At 33.1% G+C, this 18,892-nt stretch overlaps 1 protein-coding gene across 3 annotated transcripts in view; it reads left to right on the top strand.

Annotated features, from left to right (window-relative positions):
• Positions 1–18,892, top strand: part of LOC135831225 (uncharacterized) — a 373,616-nt gene that overhangs the window by 68,359 nt on the left and 286,365 nt on the right. Inside the window, exon 1 of one of the 3 annotated variants that reach the window (XM_065343559.1) lies at positions 333–421. The exons of the other annotated variants lie outside the window; for them this stretch is intronic. The gene's annotated coding sequence lies outside the window, so the exon portion shown is untranslated. Of the gene's footprint in view, positions 1–332; positions 422–18,892 lie in introns of those variants that run through there. 3 annotated transcript variants of the gene reach the window in all.

Raw genomic sequence — 18,892 nt, forward strand, 5'->3', positions numbered from 1 at the left:
TTTCACGTTTAAAATACGTTAATTGACGTTACAAATTGTAATTTGACTTCGTAAATTACAGAAATGATTTTTCAGGTGACGAATATTTTTTGATGAAAATCGTGTAATTTGGTTCTAGCTTCGAAATCCTTCATTTTGATACTCGTATTGCTCGCTTTGAAAATGGATTTTTAAATAAATTAAACGTTGCTCTATTTTTACTCCCAATTATATTTTTTGAGAAATGATTTTGAATCTTGAGATGGTTTTTCTTTATTTTGAAATATTTTCGTATCAATTTTCTTAGCATTTATTTTAATTAAGCATGGTTTTTATTTGTGTTTCCAGGTATGTTTCAAATTCAAACCAATGTTGTAACAAAGCTAACTAACTATAGGAGTCCGAGTCGAATATTTATGACGAGGAATATGCAAATTAGAAAGTATGTACCTCGCAGCATGTCTCTTATGGACTTTTTTTCATTTCTAATCCATTTACTTATTTCTTTTATCGAGTTATGGCGCGTGTTTCTTTGTAGGAGACGCGCTATTTTTACAAGGGTTACTACTCGTATTATAACTGTACATGGTACCGCATCTTGATCGGTTCCATGATATCGAAACAATATAGATCTAAATCACGTGCACGTTAGTACGTTAAATCATTGTGTGGTGATTGAAATAGTTTTGTTCTTGCAGTTCAACTTCAAACCACTTCCTGGATGAAGGTTTTTGTATAATTTTTTTTTCTTTTCGTATTTTTCTTCTTTTCAGATCATTAGTTTTGCTTTATCGTGTCCTTAATTTTACGTACCAAGATAATTGGTCGTAAAATTCTATACCTCTGTGCGTGAATCATTGACAATACAGTGTAGTTTGTGTTTATGGAAATATACAAGTTTACCGTTCGTATTGCCATTGAATGATGGTTGTACGAGTACGTTCTGTTGATCGTATTTTGACGAAAGATTTGCATAATAAAAAATAATGTCATTTTTGTGGGTAATTTTGTCGAGCTCGATTGACAAGTAACACGAGAAGGTGGTTTGTTGGGTCGTCTGGTTGATAGAAAAGGTTGTGGTTTGTTATGTATGTGTACCTATCTTTTTTTGAAAAGGATTTTATCGTTGAGGATGGTGGTTTTACTTTTTTTCAAGTTTATGGGAAACGATACTGAAAATTTTCTAGTTGGCTGATCTGTGAAAAAGTTGAGTTTTGAATTTGAACTCTTGATTTTGTATTCGAACTTTTATTTGGTTTCAAATTGGGAATGTGTTCCTATACTGCAAGTGAAGACGTCTCTTTTTTAGTTTCACCCTTTCTTTAAATTTTTAGAGATATCATTCCTATTTTGAAAATATAAAAATTGGACAAGTACGTACATACCAAACGAGTTTTTATGTCCAAATGAAAAAAATTTTAGATTTTCTAATTTTCCTTTGCATTTTTAAAATTTTCATAAATGAAAAAAAAAGAAAAGATGGTCAGGTATAGCGTGGTTTTCCTATTGAAATTTCACGATTTTATGAAGAAATAAATTCTTGATTTCTTAATTTTTCATCAAGTCTAAAAAAACTGATGTTGGGACTTCCTTGCTCGAAAAGAATTGAAAAACTCAAAACATGAAAAAACATTTATTGGAAAATCTCAATTTTCGCGTCAGAATTTTTTTGAATACTTATTGACTGTCTTTTTGAAAAAAAAAAGCTTCTACCTGTTTGGCGCCTACGAATTGAAAAAAAAAATACGAAGAAAATGAAAGAATGAAACTAGGTGTACATTTGTCAAAAATTCCATGCAAATAATAAAGAAAGGATTTCTTTTGTTTTTCTAAGGTGTAAATGAAATATAAATTTTCTACTTAATTTTTTTCGTTCATTTTGGGGGAGTATGAGGGGAGGGGGAAGCGAGGGTATTAAGAAGAATTATGATTCATAAATTGAATATTTTTCAAAAATTTTTGTTATCTTGTGGGAAGATTTTTCTTGGAAAATTAAATTATTTAGAAGAGTTCTGACCCTGAAATTTAGAATTTTCCATTTGTATGAGCATTTTTGAAAATTGTTCTCATACTTTGGAGAGCTTCCGGGCTCAGTTCAAGATGAAGGAGGTGGAGAGGTTGAAATTTTTAGGGTATTTTTTTGTCGCAAATCGACAACTTTAGGCAATTCGAGAAAAAAAAACACCTACTTACTTGAAACAGATTTTTTTCTGTTTCTATTTTCCAAGGTGCTTCGGGTATTTTTTTGTTTTTTTTGTTTGAATTTTGCTGTAAAAATGGGCAACTTGAAAAAAGTGTTTTTTTTTTTAATATGATGTAAGTAAGGTACCTAGCTACCTAAATTATACAAGTCGTGTTCCTGCTTTGAAAATTTTGAAGCTTAAAAAAACTACCCTGATGAAGATCCTGTGGAGCTCTCATTTGTATTATGTACTCGTAGTTTTGGAAACCCTGAATGATTCAAGGTCATCATAAATGATGAGGCGTTGAATTTGATTCCGGACTTCTTGACTATTTTTTTTGAGGGCCGATTGAATTTTGGTGAGATTTTCGATCAAGATCTTTTGCCAAATTTGATCCTGATTATTCAAAGTTAAAATTTGTAAAATTGTCAAAATCCATTCAGTCGAAATTAAAAATTGAAAATTCAACTTCGATCGTTTTTTTTCAATTTTCTTTCATTTAAAACCGGTTTTATGATCACATGATTAAAAGAAGACAAACCCTAACCACCCCTCCCCCCCCAAAAAAAACAGAAAAATGAATGTTTTTGTGGAGAGGAAGGGCAAAACTCCTGTTCATCTCTCATTGGTTTTTGTTAGTGAAAAATTGAGGATACATCTCGATTTTTTCGCAGACGATCGAATCGAATTGAACTTTCTCATTTTCACTCAGAATATCCCCAAAACCAAGCCTCATGTAAAAAAATAAATCACATTCTACAAGTCAGAAAACGCAGAAAATTCTACAAGTATTTGAAAAAAAAAAATGACAATTCAAAGGGCGTTACTCTCGCATATGTAAGGTATCCATTTTTAAACGACGATGGCTCAAAAAACTCTAAATTTTGTATATACTGCGCATTCATCCAAGTTATCTTTCCAGAGATAGGTAGGTGTTTCATTTCATATAATAATTTTTTACAGAAGGCGAAGAGTTTTGTTTCACAAATAGAAAACTCTGTGTATATTATGTTTTGAAAAAGAATATGAATGATAATTTCGGTCCAGAGGATATTTTATGAATGTCGTTTTTTTCTTCTTTTCTTTTCACGTAGTAAACGTTTTTCTATTTTTTTAATTACTTTTTTACAAATTTATGCGTTGCTAAAATAACGTTTTTTCTTCTGTAAGGAACGTTTCTTTTGTTATATTTTTAATTTCACGGCTGGGGAGGTAGTCGCCGAGCACGTAGAGTTATCAGAAGACGCTGTACCAGTTGGTTTTTCCCCCTTTCGTTTGATTACACTTGGAACTACTGCAAAAAGTACCACTTATCATCATAAATGTCAGAATATGGCGAAAAATGTGAGCTGCTTGGTAAATTATGGACTTTCGATCGCTGTGTAATTTCAATTATTGTATTCTCGCGGAGTGGTGAAAATTTCATTCGATGGCTGATTTGTCTGTCGACGAGAAGGGATCATTGCATTTGTTATCGTTGTTGTTGTTGTTGTTGTTGGGTAGTGGTGTTCTTTCGTTTGAAAATTAATTAAAATTGTTTTCACTTTTGTTGGACGTTTTTTGAAATGAAAACTTTTAAAACGTTGCTTTGAATTTAGTTAGCGACTTGATACTGTGTTTCATGGTGTGTTCAAGTTGTACCATATTATGTGGAAATACTGTTAATGGTGTGCTTAGTTTGGAATTATCGAAGAAATATTTCCAATAATGAAACACATGTGTTTCTGCGTACAGATCGAGAATGGAAAAATGTTCTAGTAGGTACGAACTATTGCCTTTTTTCGCCAAACCGGTAGAAGAATTTTTTATATTTGCGCGATAAATTCTCTAGCTCACGTTGGTACATATCAAGTGCATGTTTGTGCCATGGTGTGACTATAAAAAAATATATTATACGAAGGTATATTTTACATGAACGTGGTCATCGAATCGATTATGGTTTTATTTCGTAATAATAATATCGATAACGTTATGGTCGATGAGTATGAGCATGAAAAAGTGTACTTTATTGTCGCCATTGGTTAACGACGTTTGTGTAAGTTTATGCAGATAGGCTAAATTTAAATATTTACACCCATATAAGGGGTTAAATATGTACTACACGAGTGTAGTACTGAAAGGGGAATTTCTGGTAACCGAATTTCTAGCTTTTATTTGATAGTAATTGCTAATTGATATGAATTTATGATACCCGTTTGGAATGGTTTTTTAAGCAGATGGCGCATTCGAGTGCGTTATTGCCTCGTATTAAATAATGAATTAAATTCCAAATCGTCGTTATAGAGCATAATTAGAGGCCTTTTTTGAAGGTTTCGTCGAGTTAGTGTTTTATCGTAGATATATCTACTCGTATAGAAAGAGAGAGTGCCGAGTACATTTTGACGTAAGAAATTTTCGCCTCCGCTGTGCTCTGCAGTTGTGTAATTTCTTTTGGTGCTCGAATGTGTTGCGTTCGTTAAGTACAAAGGCGTTAACGTGTACTGTATTATAATAAGATGTACTCCGCGGATATGGATGTTGAGCTGGGAGTATTGCTTGTTTTTAAATATAGTAGGGAAAAAAAGCTTGTTTTGTTCATTTTTATGTTAATTTCGTTGCTTAGAGAGAAGAGTTGCGCGCTTTTGAGTTGTACTATACTCTTGAAAAAACGTTATATATAGCGAACGGACTTAAAACTTCCATAATTAGATACAAGTACTTTCTTTTTCTTTCTCGGGTTCTTTTTTGTAGCATTTTTGCTCGTTTTTTTCTCTGTGTTTTTGTTTTTTTTGAACAAACAAACTTTCGCGTATATATAGTTATTTTTGCGAAATTTCGATGCTCCTCGGTTAACATTATTCTCGTGCTCGCGTTTCTGTACTTTGGAGCTGCTGCGGCTCCGACGCGCGTATTTTTGTTATAAAATTAGATTTAGATTCTCAAGACGAAACACGTCTCGAAAACGAAAGTCGTTGTAGCGAAGTTAATCCTCACGACGATGTTGGGATGGAGCTGAAAATAACGCCGATTAAGTCGTGGAATTGAAAGCATAAACGTATACTATGGCGTGAGTAAACCTGGTGCCCCTCCTCTCCCCTGCTCTACCAACGTCTACTTTAATCACAATGATATTCGAACACGAAACTTGTGCTGTGTGCTCGTTGAATATATGTATGCGCACATTGTGCAGGCTAATTCATAAATATAAACATATCACTCGGCTTTATTGATCAATCAGCTGGTGTTGCGAACGTTTTCGTTTGTGAAAAGGTTTCCCATTGCGGTGAATGGGTTTAATTAAAACGGATTGTCTGCGGATTTTATCTATACGTATGCTTAAAAGAAGTCGGTTCGAGGTTTTATTCGTAGAAATTTGTTATTGAAAATAAACGTATAAGGAAACTTATTGGATCGGATGCTTACTCTGGAACCCACTCGTTTCTCTTTGAATATGCGAACCACCGACGACGCGACCGACGACGTCGTCGGTGCTGGAATAATTTGAGGTCGACGAACACGAATTTGATATTAATTTTTATAGACGGACTTTCCTTTTGTTGCAGCAGTCGTATAAGGAAAAATTGTGAATGAAAAATGTATGGGAGTTTGTATTCGAGTTGACTGAAAAAGACACCACGGGTGGTGTAGATTTTCTGGCGTGTGTGTCGGAACTGGGTCACTAATCTAAAGGATTCTGGTAGCCGGTAGGGCCGGATTAAGGGGAGAGAGAGGATTTTATTTTTGATAGGATTGGAGTGTTGGTTGAATTTTTTTTAGGAATGATTGTTCGATTGATTGAGATTTTCGTGGTTTTTTTGCGTATGCTTTGATGAGAAGTTGTCTGCAAAAGTTTAGAAATGGAATGAAAAATACTTTTCAAAAATTTGAAAATTTTATCTGAATTTATACCACTTTGACAGACGTTATGATTTGGATAGATTTTCAAAAAAAAAAAAATGAATGAATTAAAAAAAATACATTGCCAAAAAGTCTCATTTCCTGACAAAATGAGATAAAAAATTTCGTTTTTTCGCCACGAATTTCAAAAAGGCTTAATGTGCTTTTAGAAAGTCTCTTTTTTGTCAGAAATTACCAAAACGTCTCGTTTTTTCACGAAAAATATATTTCTATTCTTTGCGAAAATTGTCAAAGTTTTTCTTTTTACTAAAAATTCACAAAATTAAAATTCACGCCTTTTAATAAAATTGCTTGAAAATTTAATTTTTTTCCTCCTAAAAATTATTCATTAAAGTTTTTTTTGCTCAAAATTGCGAAAAAAAAATATATAATTTTTCACTTGTAATGTACCTAATAACGTACTTACCAAAAAGTCCTGTTTTTTTGTTAAAATTGAAAAAGTCTTGTTTTTTGACAAAAATTCTCGCTTATTAACAAAATAAATTGCTGAAAAGACTCACCTTTTTTTTTTTTTTTTTTTTTTTCAAGAACTACCCCAAATTACGCTTTTATGCTAGAAATTGTCAAAGAAAACTGTCACTTTTTTGTCAATAATTTCCAAAAAGTCCTGCTTTTTGCCAAAAATTTTCGCTTTTTTGAAAATTGGTAAATTAATGTGTTCCCTTTTTTTTTTTTTTTTGTCAAAATGACAGAAAGTTGTCGGTTTTTTGATAGCAATTTCAAAATGCCCAAGTTTTTACAAAAAACTGATTTTTCCTTTAAAATTCACCGAAAATCTCGTTTTTTTACCAAAACCAAAAGTTGCAAAGGTCTTGCGTTTTTGACAAATATTACTAAAAAGTATCATTTTTCGGTCAATATTTTTACCAAAAATTCCTGCATTTTGACAAAAATTCTCGCTTTTTAGGGAATTTTTTTTTTTTGAGAAATACCTATGAGTTTTGCTTTTTTGTTTGAAATTACCAAAAACTTTCACTTTTTTGTCAATAATTCCCAAAAAAATCATGCTTTTTGCAAAAATTGTCACCCCTTTTTTAAAATTGACAAAAATTCTCGATTTTTAGAAAAATGGCGGAAATTGTCGTTTTGATTGTCAGACATTTGAAATAGTTCCACTTTTTTCTAAAAATAGTCTAGTCCAGTTTTTTTTGAAAAATTCGCGAAAAAGAATAATTTTTTTTGCCAATAATTACCTACAAAATTTCTAAAAAGTCTCACTTTTTTCCGAAAATAGTCCAAAAGTGTCTTTTTTTGTCAGTAAATAATTAGCGAGTAGATCTTATTTTTGCTGAATTTGTCGAATTTTGCTTTTTGCCAAACTTGGAAAAATTCTCATCATGTTTCGAAAATTGCCACCAAGTCATGCTTTTTCACCAGAAAGTTGCAAAATACCTAGTCTAGATTTTCAAAATTAAAAACCAGAACATTCCAATTTGAAGTGTTCTATAGCTTTTTTTTGGTCATTTTTTTACATTAAATTTTTTGTGCTTGTCGTTTTTCAAGGTTACTTTTTTTTTGAAAAAATTAAATGCGAGCCTTGAATTTACAGTCAGATTGCAATTTAAAAACAGCGAATTTTCCAAAATTTCTATTTCTTGAATTTAAAATTTCTCCTTGCTTTATATTTTCAGAAACAGTGCTCGTAGGGATTTTTTTTTGTGAAGTCTGAAACAGGCTTCATCAACATAAAAAATCAGGGTATTGAATTTTCGAATAATGAAAAAATATTGTATTACGCTTTGATAATCGCTTAAAAATTCATTTTTTCAGCAGGTAATTAAATTGTTTTAAGATAGCAAAAAATCGAGTTATTATTTTGCTTTAGGTTTGTAACACTGGTTTTCGATTCGATACCTAACTGAAAAATATATATTGTGAACATTTGATGAGAATGTATTTTTTTTTTTTTTTGCGAAAGGGGGGGCGGGGGGTTGAAGAAATCTGAGAAATACTATTAAATTTTCTGGCTGAATTTTTGAGAGGGGGATTTTTTAATTTGAGATTTTACTATACACGCCCCTGTACTAAGGGTACGAGTACATTAATCCTTAATGACCACGTTGATTGTCAATTTTGCATTTAAATTCGTTTCAATTTTTTCCCCGCAGGAATTCAAAAAACAGCCATTTCTTTTTCATCTTTTATTCGAAAACACCGCATAAAAACGCAGAAGAGCCCGCGGTTGAATTTCAAAACCAAACTGTGCATTTCACCGTTTACTTTCGCTGTATAAAGTAAAGGTAAAAGCCAGAGTCGTTTTTTCAACTTACCTACCCAAAAAAGGTTGATTATTATCAGTCGATTACCGATACAGAGGAAAACAAAAGACCTGCCTAACGTTCATAGCCGATTTGAGCGAATATAAATTTTTAGCGGTTCCTTTATGCTAAAGCGTCCGTCCATTTCGGCGTAAATTTAATATCGCCTACGTTGAAGTGGTTGTCTCGTTTTCACAGCCCGTTTAATTGAGCCTTTTGCTCGAATAAATTCAATCGAGTAATTTATAGGTCAAAAAAGAGTGAAAAAATGAGCCAGAATATAGGTCAATCGTAAGCTCGCGTCTCGCACACGAGCCAAGCCCAGAGCTTCTCGGCAAAAGTTACAAATTCTTGGTTGTGAATTTACAGATGCATCACATCAGCGGGCTCAAATGATTATCATCACGCTTCAATGATAACCGCGTCTACCCGATAAATCGCTATCGCCGGCATAAAATCCCTTTGATTGCATAAAGAGATTTTAAAGGCGTAGAGCTTGACGCGAAAAAAATATACTACGTATCTGTCGGCTATACCGTGAGGATTACATTTACCTCCCGGTTATGGATATTTTAAAAATAGACGTATAACAACCATAAATGTTGGTAGGTATTTCGTTTACCTATGCCAGGTTTTTTTTTGTGCCTCTCTCTTTACGACACCGTATATGCGGTGACAAGATCCTTTGTTATGGGATATTTGGTGAAACCATCTTTGTCCGTAAGTATGGTTTCCACAGATGCATAATTTTCGCAGAGAAAAAAAAAACGGAAGGGAATTTGAAATTTCCACTTTTGTGAATTCGACTCAAATTGATGTTGATCCACGCCCACGTATATATTCGTCGATGAAATGATGAGAAAAAATTCTCGCCAGTCCATCAAATATTTATAATATATTACTCCGTATAAATATGCGAACACCACTCGATGTACTTTGAAGAAGATTTTTATCATCCGTCTGTTTTTTTTCGTACTCGTACGTACCTATACTTTTTTTTTTTTTGGTTCAATGGCGTTAACTGGAAATATATGAAAGCCATATATTTGGCAAACGTGCCTCCAAAAAGGAGGATACTTGTTCGCGTTAAGGGGGTTTATTTCCGTAAATGGTTCAGTATGCTGGTATCATAAATTTGCTTGCTGCTGGTGTTTTACGGCGGCGCGTTCTGTACAAATGCCTCACATACGGTAACGATGCCTATACAGCACATAGGCATAGAAATATCCGATTCATCGATAAAATTCTATTTTTCAGTAGATACCCCTTTAATCCCGTTAAGGTTAAACGAAAATCTACGATTTTACCAATAGCACCCGAAAGCTCGCAGCGTATAGCACAAGAGTAAGAGAGCTTGCGAAAATAATACATCACCAGCGAGGACATCCTGTACCATCTACCTGGCTTTTAATTCAATTTACGAAATATTTTAATTTACCGAATAATCGATCAATCTCAGCCGAGCCAGTGTTGACATCTCAATTACATTTTTTTTTTTCGAAAAAAAATCTTAACAGGACCAAAAAAAAGTTAACAAACGTGTACGTGTGTGACAGAGTAAAAAATCACATGTACTATGAGATTGTATCCTAGGGTTGTTTCACATCCGGCCAGATGTTTATTCATTGTTTCAAATATAATGACGGTCCCGTATAACTAGATCAACTGCGTGGTTTTTGATATAATATATAAAATTCCGAGCTGTACGAATATACAACGAAATTATGGGAAATTTTAACCCAAAACTTGGCGTGTAGCAGGATTTAAAGGTATCAAAGTTTGAATAAATTCCATCCTTTTGAAACTTTCGCAACTATAAACTAAGCGATGCTTTTAATTAAACGTATCGTTTTTCGTTACACTTTATAGGGTACATTATAACAAACTATGACATAATTTCAATTAGTTGTTCTTTTAATGCAGTAAAACACGTCGAATAATGGTACGGAAAGGAAATCATTCCTGTAATACATATTTCCCCCGTTCTTTTTTGTTTCTAATTCGATTATTCGAAGTATATCGAGTCTCGGTATAACGAAATGAATTGTGTAGAAAAAAAGAAATATTTTCAAGCGAAAATAGCCAAGTTACGGTGTGAATTATAGGCTCTGAAAATGTACTATATACTCGTATTTACGTAAGGGAATTCGTATATTAGGATGTTTTCGCGATGCGGCGAATATTGAGAGGGGTTGCGAATACATCGAGTAAACATTTTGGTCCGTTGTAAAGGGCTTTTTAAAAGTGCAACGGCATTTTTGGCTAGTATAAAATATATATTTTACGATGGCGCCTGGATAAAGAATGTCACGGCTTGGTTATAGACGTGTACATTGGATTTCTCGACAGTTACGAGAATCGATGGTATTTCGAATTTACACGTACGTAGTATACGTACTCATGTGTACCTATTACATGATCAAAATTGTTTGAATATTCGTAAAATTTGTGTTATTTTAACTTCGTCGTTCATCGCGCGTATTATGAGGTCAATGAAGGGAGGGGAGGGAGAGTCCTTGGACAGGTTGAGATCTAATGAGGAAGGTAAAAAATCACGTAATTATATGAAAAAATGTCAATGTATGTAATAATGCTAACAAATCGTCCCATATTTGTAAAGTTTTGAAAAAAAAAATCGAAAATTTGAACGCTAAACCTTTTAAATTATAGTCAATGTTACACTGGAAATTGAACTCAAACTTGAAGCTATAATTTCAGAGTATCCACTTTTCTGAAAAACCTGGAAAAGTCAGGGAATTTCAGAAATTTCGAGCAATTTTTCCTCAAAAGTCAGGGAATTTTTTTTTGAAAGTGTTCATCTGTAAAAATTTAATTATAGTTTCATTGAATGTAATATTTATTTTAGAAAAAATTTGCCTCGCGTACGTATTGAGAAACGTGATTTTTTTTAATGCAAAGGAGGGGTAATTTTAAAAATACGATGTTTTTATTTTGAAAAAAAAAGATCTGGAAAAATGGAAAAATTGGTCTAGAAAAGCTGGAAAAGTCAGAGAAAATCATTTCCAGAAATGAGTGGACACCTTGTAATTTGTAATTCATGGAAAAAAATTGTATAATGGTGACCTTTTTGTGTCATGCAGATCGATGAGAATTTTTCAAAATGAGTACTTGAAGGTGGTTACGAAGAAAATTGCCAAATTCTTCAAAAATTATGAAAAAGTCTTGAAAAGTGCGAATGGTAAGTGAGTAGGTCAGTAGGTCTCCAAACGTGGTGGAAGATTTTTCATATGTACAAGTAGCTTCACATTGCATTTTTCTGCATCGTACTGAGATTTTTAGATCAGAGGCTCAAAAAAATCTCCAAACTTCAAAAAATCAGGAAATTTTAACAAAATTTGGCGAATTTTAAGACGAAAATTGCATAAAACATGTTTAAAAAATATCTAAAACACTTATGAAAATATCCGTGAAATCGCTCATACGCACCAAAAAAAAAAAAAAAAAAAATGTTTCTTCAAAACTTGGTAAAATTCACAAAAATTGCATAGAACGTCGTTGAAACATATTACAATGACGGAAAAACATTTTAAAAAGCATTTAAAATCATTTAAAACTGCCAAAAAAAATCCTAAAACCATCAAAAATTGGCATAACTTTCGAAAATTGCATGTAACGTGCTGAAACATGTTGAAAATGGTATAAATATGTCTTATAAAGAAAAAAGGGTCGGCGAATTTTGACCAAATTCAACAGAGACCTTCATCTCAAGTTCTAAAGTTACCCACAAAAAATGTTAGCTCTGGAGGTGCCTTTGTAGAGGGGGATTTGCACCTTCGGAGAGGTGGGATTTTCAAAAAATTCAAAATCACTTTGGCAAAATTCACAAAAAATCACGTTGAACGTATAGTTAAAATGCTCTTGAAACATTAGAATTTACAAAAAATTGTTGAAATTCCATCTAAAATCGACAAAAGTTGCTGAAAATTACATAGAACATCCTTCTTACACGTTATAAAGGTATAAAAATTCTTAAAACAGACAGACAAGCGCACAGACAACCTTGAGAGGTCAGACTGATGGGTCAATGACCATTGGAGGCCAAATAGACGGGTCAATGACCTTCTCAGGATTCCAAACGGGAAGGCTGACGGTTTTGAGAACCAAGGCGGACGAGTGAAAGACTTATAAGACCTTCAGAGGACAGACGACAGACAGACACACAAATGAACGATCTTGGGAAGCCAGACACACAGGTCAATGACCTTGAGAGGCCAAACAGGAGCTGTTCAGAGGAGATAGGCTCAATTTTGATTTCAAGGGCAGAAGATCATGAGAATAAAAATAAATGTCTCTAAAAACCTGGATTTATGTTCCTCTGTTGCATTTTGTAAAGAAAGTTTTAGACTCCTAACCCTTCCTCTTCGGAAAACCTAAATTTAATTTTAAGGTCAAACGGTTTCAAGAATCAGAAATAGCGCTTTAAAAAGTTGATTCTTCAATGCTCATGGAACTTTTTTCATATTATAAGCAAATTTTTTAATCTTCAAACTCTGAAGTAAAGGTTCCAAAAATTTTTGCATTTTCATAAATTCAGCAAAAATTCGCATACGAGTTTTTGACTGGATTGTTATTCATCTTCAGTCCTATTCAAACACGTAGGGTGATTCAAATCGTTCCTTTACCCTTAAGCACTATATACATATGCTTACTGTACATTCACTGAGCGAATTTGAGCGCATAATAACTTCGATTATTTTTAAAATAACGTTTATTTCGCGGAGAACTTGTTATAGGTTAAAATACAACTGTTTGAAATTCCTTTCACGTAGCTTGTGTTGAGCACGTATGGTCGATCTTTTTGGTTTCGCTATTCCGCTCTCTACTCTAGCATTTTGAATTTGCGAGGTTTTCACCACCGCTCCTCGAATTCATATCCTTTTTATACGGTTGCAGATTTTAAGCGAAAATTTTTTCCGTACGGGGTACTTTTTTTCATATTTTTAAAAGAGAGTAAAAGCGTTTCGCTATACTCGAAAAGCCGAGACGAGCATGAATTCGATTTTATTTTCAATATCGAGTATAATATCTAATGCTTACTCTCGTATAAAATAGTGGCGATTTTCTCGAACATGAGAGCATCATCGAATCGATACCCCTAGTTCATTGACTGCAGTGTGTGTGTATATGCGAAGCTTTTTGATTGTTTGGGCGAAAATTGTTGGGAGTTGTCGAAAAGCTGAAAGCTAAGTGTAGAAAAAAAAAGTTATCGGCAAATTGATTTGAAAGGCGTGAAAAAGTTCTCGCGAAGATAATACGTGTTACAGCATATATAAATTTTTAGCCTGTGTACTATAAAGATGGAGTTTCAACTGTTGAATAATGTCGCCACTCATCATCGTCTCGATGCGTCGAACTCAAACCGACTCCAAAGTAATGGTTGAAATGGTATATGACGATGCGATTCTCCTATCCTACGAGTATATGTGCCCTTTCGTACTGTACGACTCTTGAGAAAGAATAGCCCGGTGATTTATGGATAACGTTTGAAGAAGAATTTTCATCCGCATCGTATTAGTGTTGTACTTTTGCGAAAGCTGTAACAATTCGTGTGCTTGATGTGAAATGGCAGTTCACGTACAAAATCCTTTGATGCGAAAGATTTATAATAAAAAGTTCACGCGATGTACTCGTACGTTCGCGTTGCATTTTTAAAAACGTTTTGTGCAGAATAAATTCGCATTCGTTCGATGTGCTTTTTTTTGTTCGTTTTTCGTCTTCTTTTAACTTTGTTATTTTCTATTATAAATATTTATATTTAATGTTTTGAAAAATGTCGTCGTGCTGAAGGTTATTTCTATCATTCGCTTGTTATTATATTTCGTGCTTGTAATACTTTCTTATCTTGTGAATTTCGATCTTTATTCTATTACGCGGTATAGAGACGAATTGAGCGTTGATTTTTATTTTTTTTTCGAGGAGAAGAATTTGAAAAAGAATGACAGAATTGAACAAAACTTATAGTTCTTTGATTCACCATCTTTCCTTCCTATCAATCGATCAGAAATTCAATTCTTGAAGCTGATTGGAGGGAAATCTGTGCGATTTTGAATTTGGTTGGTTTTTTGTGTTATGGATTTCCGCCTATTATCAATTTCAGAAACTGGAATTTCGGTTTTGGAAGGTCATTCTTTTCGTTATGAAATCTTGAAAAAATGTTACTCATTTTCTGCGTCAAAGTTTAGGCTGCGGATGAGTGAAATGTTATTTAAAGCATCGTAATGAGTTATGCCAGGTTGTCAGGTTTTTTTGAAAGGGTAGGAGGGGAAAGAACGCGTGTAGAAAGGGATAATTTGTAAAATAAGAAAAAAATGATGAAAAGTGAAGAAATCCAAAGGTGTGAAAATGAATTTAAACGTACCTACCTACTACCTACTTGATTGGAGAGGAAAAAAAATCAGAGCCAGCCCATGTTTGTTGATAATTATTCTGAGTGACTAGGTATTTTGTAATTTTTCAAACTACCAAGTCACTAAAGTAATTTTTTCCAAAAATTCGATTTTTTAATTTCTATTACAGCCTATCGGTACAAAAATGATACTAAAGTACGAAAATAGCGCCGAAATTTCTTCAGAAAGTATTTTTGAAAGCTTCTGCTCCCGCTTTGTTTTTTCTTCATATAACCTGATATTAAAATTCCTGTAGAATCGCTGTTCAAGTCTGAAAAATGCCAAGGTCATGTCAGTTTGAATTATATAAATTTTTGAAAACTGTAGCTCTCGCTTTGTTAGGGTCAAATTACTTTTCCCTCTGAAATGTGAAATTTCTTTAAATTATTATTGTTGTTTATCTATAGGCTTTCAAAAGCACCAAGTTAAGAAGCCGCTGGAATTTATTCTAATTGATTAAAAAATGCTTTGATGAGAAGTATAAACTTTGTTCAAGGTTGCTCTCTTTGTTTTTTTTTTTTTTTTAGTAGAAGAATTTTTGAACGAAACATTTGGCATCATACTTAAAACAAAGAAAACTAAATTATAATTTTTTGTACAAATTTTCAATAATTGTTACAACTCACTATCTTTTGCTAAAATTGCCGAATAATCTCGGAGGGGCATTTTTTTTCATTTTCGAGAAAAAAAAATTACAAGTTTTATTTTTATTGCAAAAGTACCATCAGAAACCTAAAAAATGAAAATTTTTGCATTTTTGAAATATTTTATCAATGTGTAGACGAATATGTGAAAAAAATCCCCCTCACCCCAATTTGGCAACAGCGGCGACATTTTTTCAATGTACCTATTTCACTCTTGAAATAAAATTATAGCACGAAAAACGGCATTTCTCGCCAATTCGTTGACAAATTGGGTGGGAGAGGGATTTTTTTCACATATTCGTCTACACATTGATAAAATATTTCAAAAATGCAAAAATTTTCATTTTTTAGGTTTCTGATGGTACTTTTGCAATAAAAATAAAACTTGTATTTTTTTTTCTCGAAAATGAAAAAAAATGCCCCTCCAATTTTTTGATATGTTATTCTACATAAAAAGGACTATAACTGAGAATTTTTTCAGAATTTTTACTGGTGGACATCGTCGTTATATTTAAATTATAAGTTTTTAAATCGAGTTTTTTAGGTTTCAGAAAGTGGCAACACTGATTTTGACATCATTAGTCGATTACTTTTTCAAAGCACTACAATTTGAAAAAAAGTTGGAAAATTCTATATCACGTACAACGGGAGCAATTTGCAACTGAAATTTTCCATTTTCGGCCATTTTGGAGAACTTTGAAGCGCCACAGCTCCGTCAAAAAAAATCGAAAAAATGTCCGGTTTGCGTCATTCGTCATCGATTAATGACCTCTACCCATGATCTGATTTTGAAAAAAATCGAAGAACCCTCGTGCAAAAATCCGCCAAATTGGCATGGAATGACCCTGCTAATTTTTAAAAAAATTGCCAAATTTTTGCTTTTTAGAAAAAATTCTTGGAATATTCGAAAATTTTCACTTTTTTTCAAAAATTATACATAAGCCTCGCTTTTTCTGCTTTTTGCTGAAATAGTTATGAAAAATTATCACTTCCCAACAAAATTGTTTCAATTTGTCATATTCTGTTTTTTTTTAATATTGCTAAAAATTGACGGTTTTTTCAAAAATTTTACAAATTCATTTTTAAAAAAAATTGTCGAATTGTTTTGTTTTTTTTTTGTCTTAAATTACCAAAAAGCTCCCCTCTTTGTTGGAAATATCAAGATCTCGCTTTAGTTCGCCAATTCTTTTTTTTGCCATAAATTATTGAAAAATTTCAAAGTAGCTCCACTTTTTAAAATTGAAAACCAAAATGTTTTTGTCATGTTCTGTTGTTTTTTTTTTGGAATTTCATCTTTATAAAAATGTTTTGCTCGCGTTCTATCACTTTTATTGATTTTTCTCCTGATTTTTCTTCCTATTTTTGAAAATTATTCCAATTTTTGTGAATATTTTCTCGATTATTATGATATGAATTTCCGAGCAATTTTGGGAGTAATTCAACTTTTTATATGTTGAGTTGTACTTTGAATTATTTTTTTTTATTGTTATGGGTAATTAAAATTTAGTATTTTTGTTTTACGACTTTCTTAAATCATGTTTTGTTTACTTTCCTGGATTTATTGCTGGTCTCCAAAACGTCTTGTTTTGCAAAAAACTGAATACGATCTATGAAAATTCATTCTATTAAGTATCAGTTTACGAGTAGGTATATTTTTCTCGATGAATTAGTCAACCGAGTAGATAAATATATGAAATATGCCAGTTCTTGATCGTCTCTTATACAATAAAGGTACAACAAGTAATTTACATGGTATACTATTTTCTTCTATCATCTTGATGGAGGGAGATGTGAAACAAAATGAACAATTTTTAGTGTTACTATAAATGCATTTACTCGTAAATTTTATGTCAAGTTAATGGGTCAAGAAATTGATGATATGGGTTGAAGTTCAAGAATTTTTTTGACCCCGTGCTCTACAACCCGTTTAAATTGATCTGAAGTGGGTGCCATCAGCCATGTACATTGTACAATACATATTACATTTTCGTTTCAAATTATGTATAATAAGCGTCATGAGATCATTTGTCAATCTACTAATCAACAGTTGATTTTGTTTGTTTGTTTCAGGTGAGTGAAGAATTTCTGTCATAAAACTTGATGGTAATACGTACGTACGTGATGATGAGTGAGTCAATTTATTATGTTCATGCAAAAATAAGCATATCCAATTTCTGCAATTTTAAGTATGTAAGTAGTACGTTTGAACACTTTAGTTTGAACGATTGATCGTGCTCTCAAAGGAGCCTTTACTCGAGAAAAAATTACCTACCCCCATATTAACCTACTTCGTGTATTCAAAAAGCACAGGCAATCTCAGCAGTGTTATTTTGTGAATGCTGCAATCAAGTTTATGTTTTGGCACAAAGGGTGCCAAATGTGTCTCGTATATAGAAAGATAGCTTTCGAAATTAACGCACGCAAAGGTAAGATTTTCATTTTACCGGGGTTAGAATTATTCTTCTTTTGGAATAACAATGCATTTAATGCTTTTTGTCAGATGTTTATCTTTTATACGCGTTAAACATCTTATACACAACACATACCTGACTAAACAAATAAATTAGTTGGAAATCTCGCTGCAGCTTTTTACCTCTATAGCAAGGCGAAGGAGCGGCTCTAGCGCAAAAGTTTATTAATATTTAAACGACGACAATTTCTCGAAACGTTCGTTTCTTATCGGAGGCAACGTTAAGTCGGCGGGATTAGGAGCTATTTAATTTAGTATATCATCGCTTCGTAGTCCACACCTTGGGAAAACTTATATTCTGGCGCTCAAATGAAATAGAAAATTAAAATTATTTTTCATTCGGCATACCGTACGCGCCACGACGACGTAGGTTAAGCTGCTCGAAGACTGAGAAGTCGAGTCAAGGGTAGTTTATTTGATAACCTGGCACGCGGGGGCGTTGCGACTGCGAGTCGGAGTCGAGAAAGTAGCTAAAATCTTGAACGCGCGCGGTCGCTTCAATGACGGAAACTTTTAATGCCTAAGATAAATGCTTTAATATCGGAAAATGAAAGTTGTAAAAGCCCGTGGGTGTGTTCCGATGATGCACGACAAAACGAAAACTTCTAATTTGATTTTGTCATAATTCGCTTAATTTCGTTTCCCTTTCGGCGTTTACTTATTTCTGGTGTATCTGATGATGTATTTTTATTTTTACTCATTCGCCAACAAGAACGTGTCTCGATTATATATCGAAATTCGCTTCGTGTGTCTCGCCTTTTCTACACTTGTACGCGAGTATCTACGCTTTGGGTGAATTTTAAAACGTCACGTGCGCGTTTCTCCGACTCCTTCTCATCGTGTGCTGTAAAATAATTTAAATGAGGTTTAATGCTCTTGTAATGAACTTATACCTACATCAGATGAGAATGTTTTACTTTTTTCTGGTTTAGTTATGGGTTTGGGTGAAGCTCGCTCGCTTTAGGATAATGGCTCTATGGCGAAGCTCGCAATCGTGATAGGTCGATAACACGTCTGTGTATAGAGTACACGTGTATCGACTTTTATCTATGGT

Source organism: Planococcus citri, chromosome 1 (genome assembly GCF_950023065.1).
Source record: "Planococcus citri chromosome 1, ihPlaCitr1.1, whole genome shotgun sequence".
Taxonomy (NCBI): Eukaryota; Metazoa; Arthropoda; class Insecta; order Hemiptera; family Pseudococcidae; genus Planococcus; species Planococcus citri.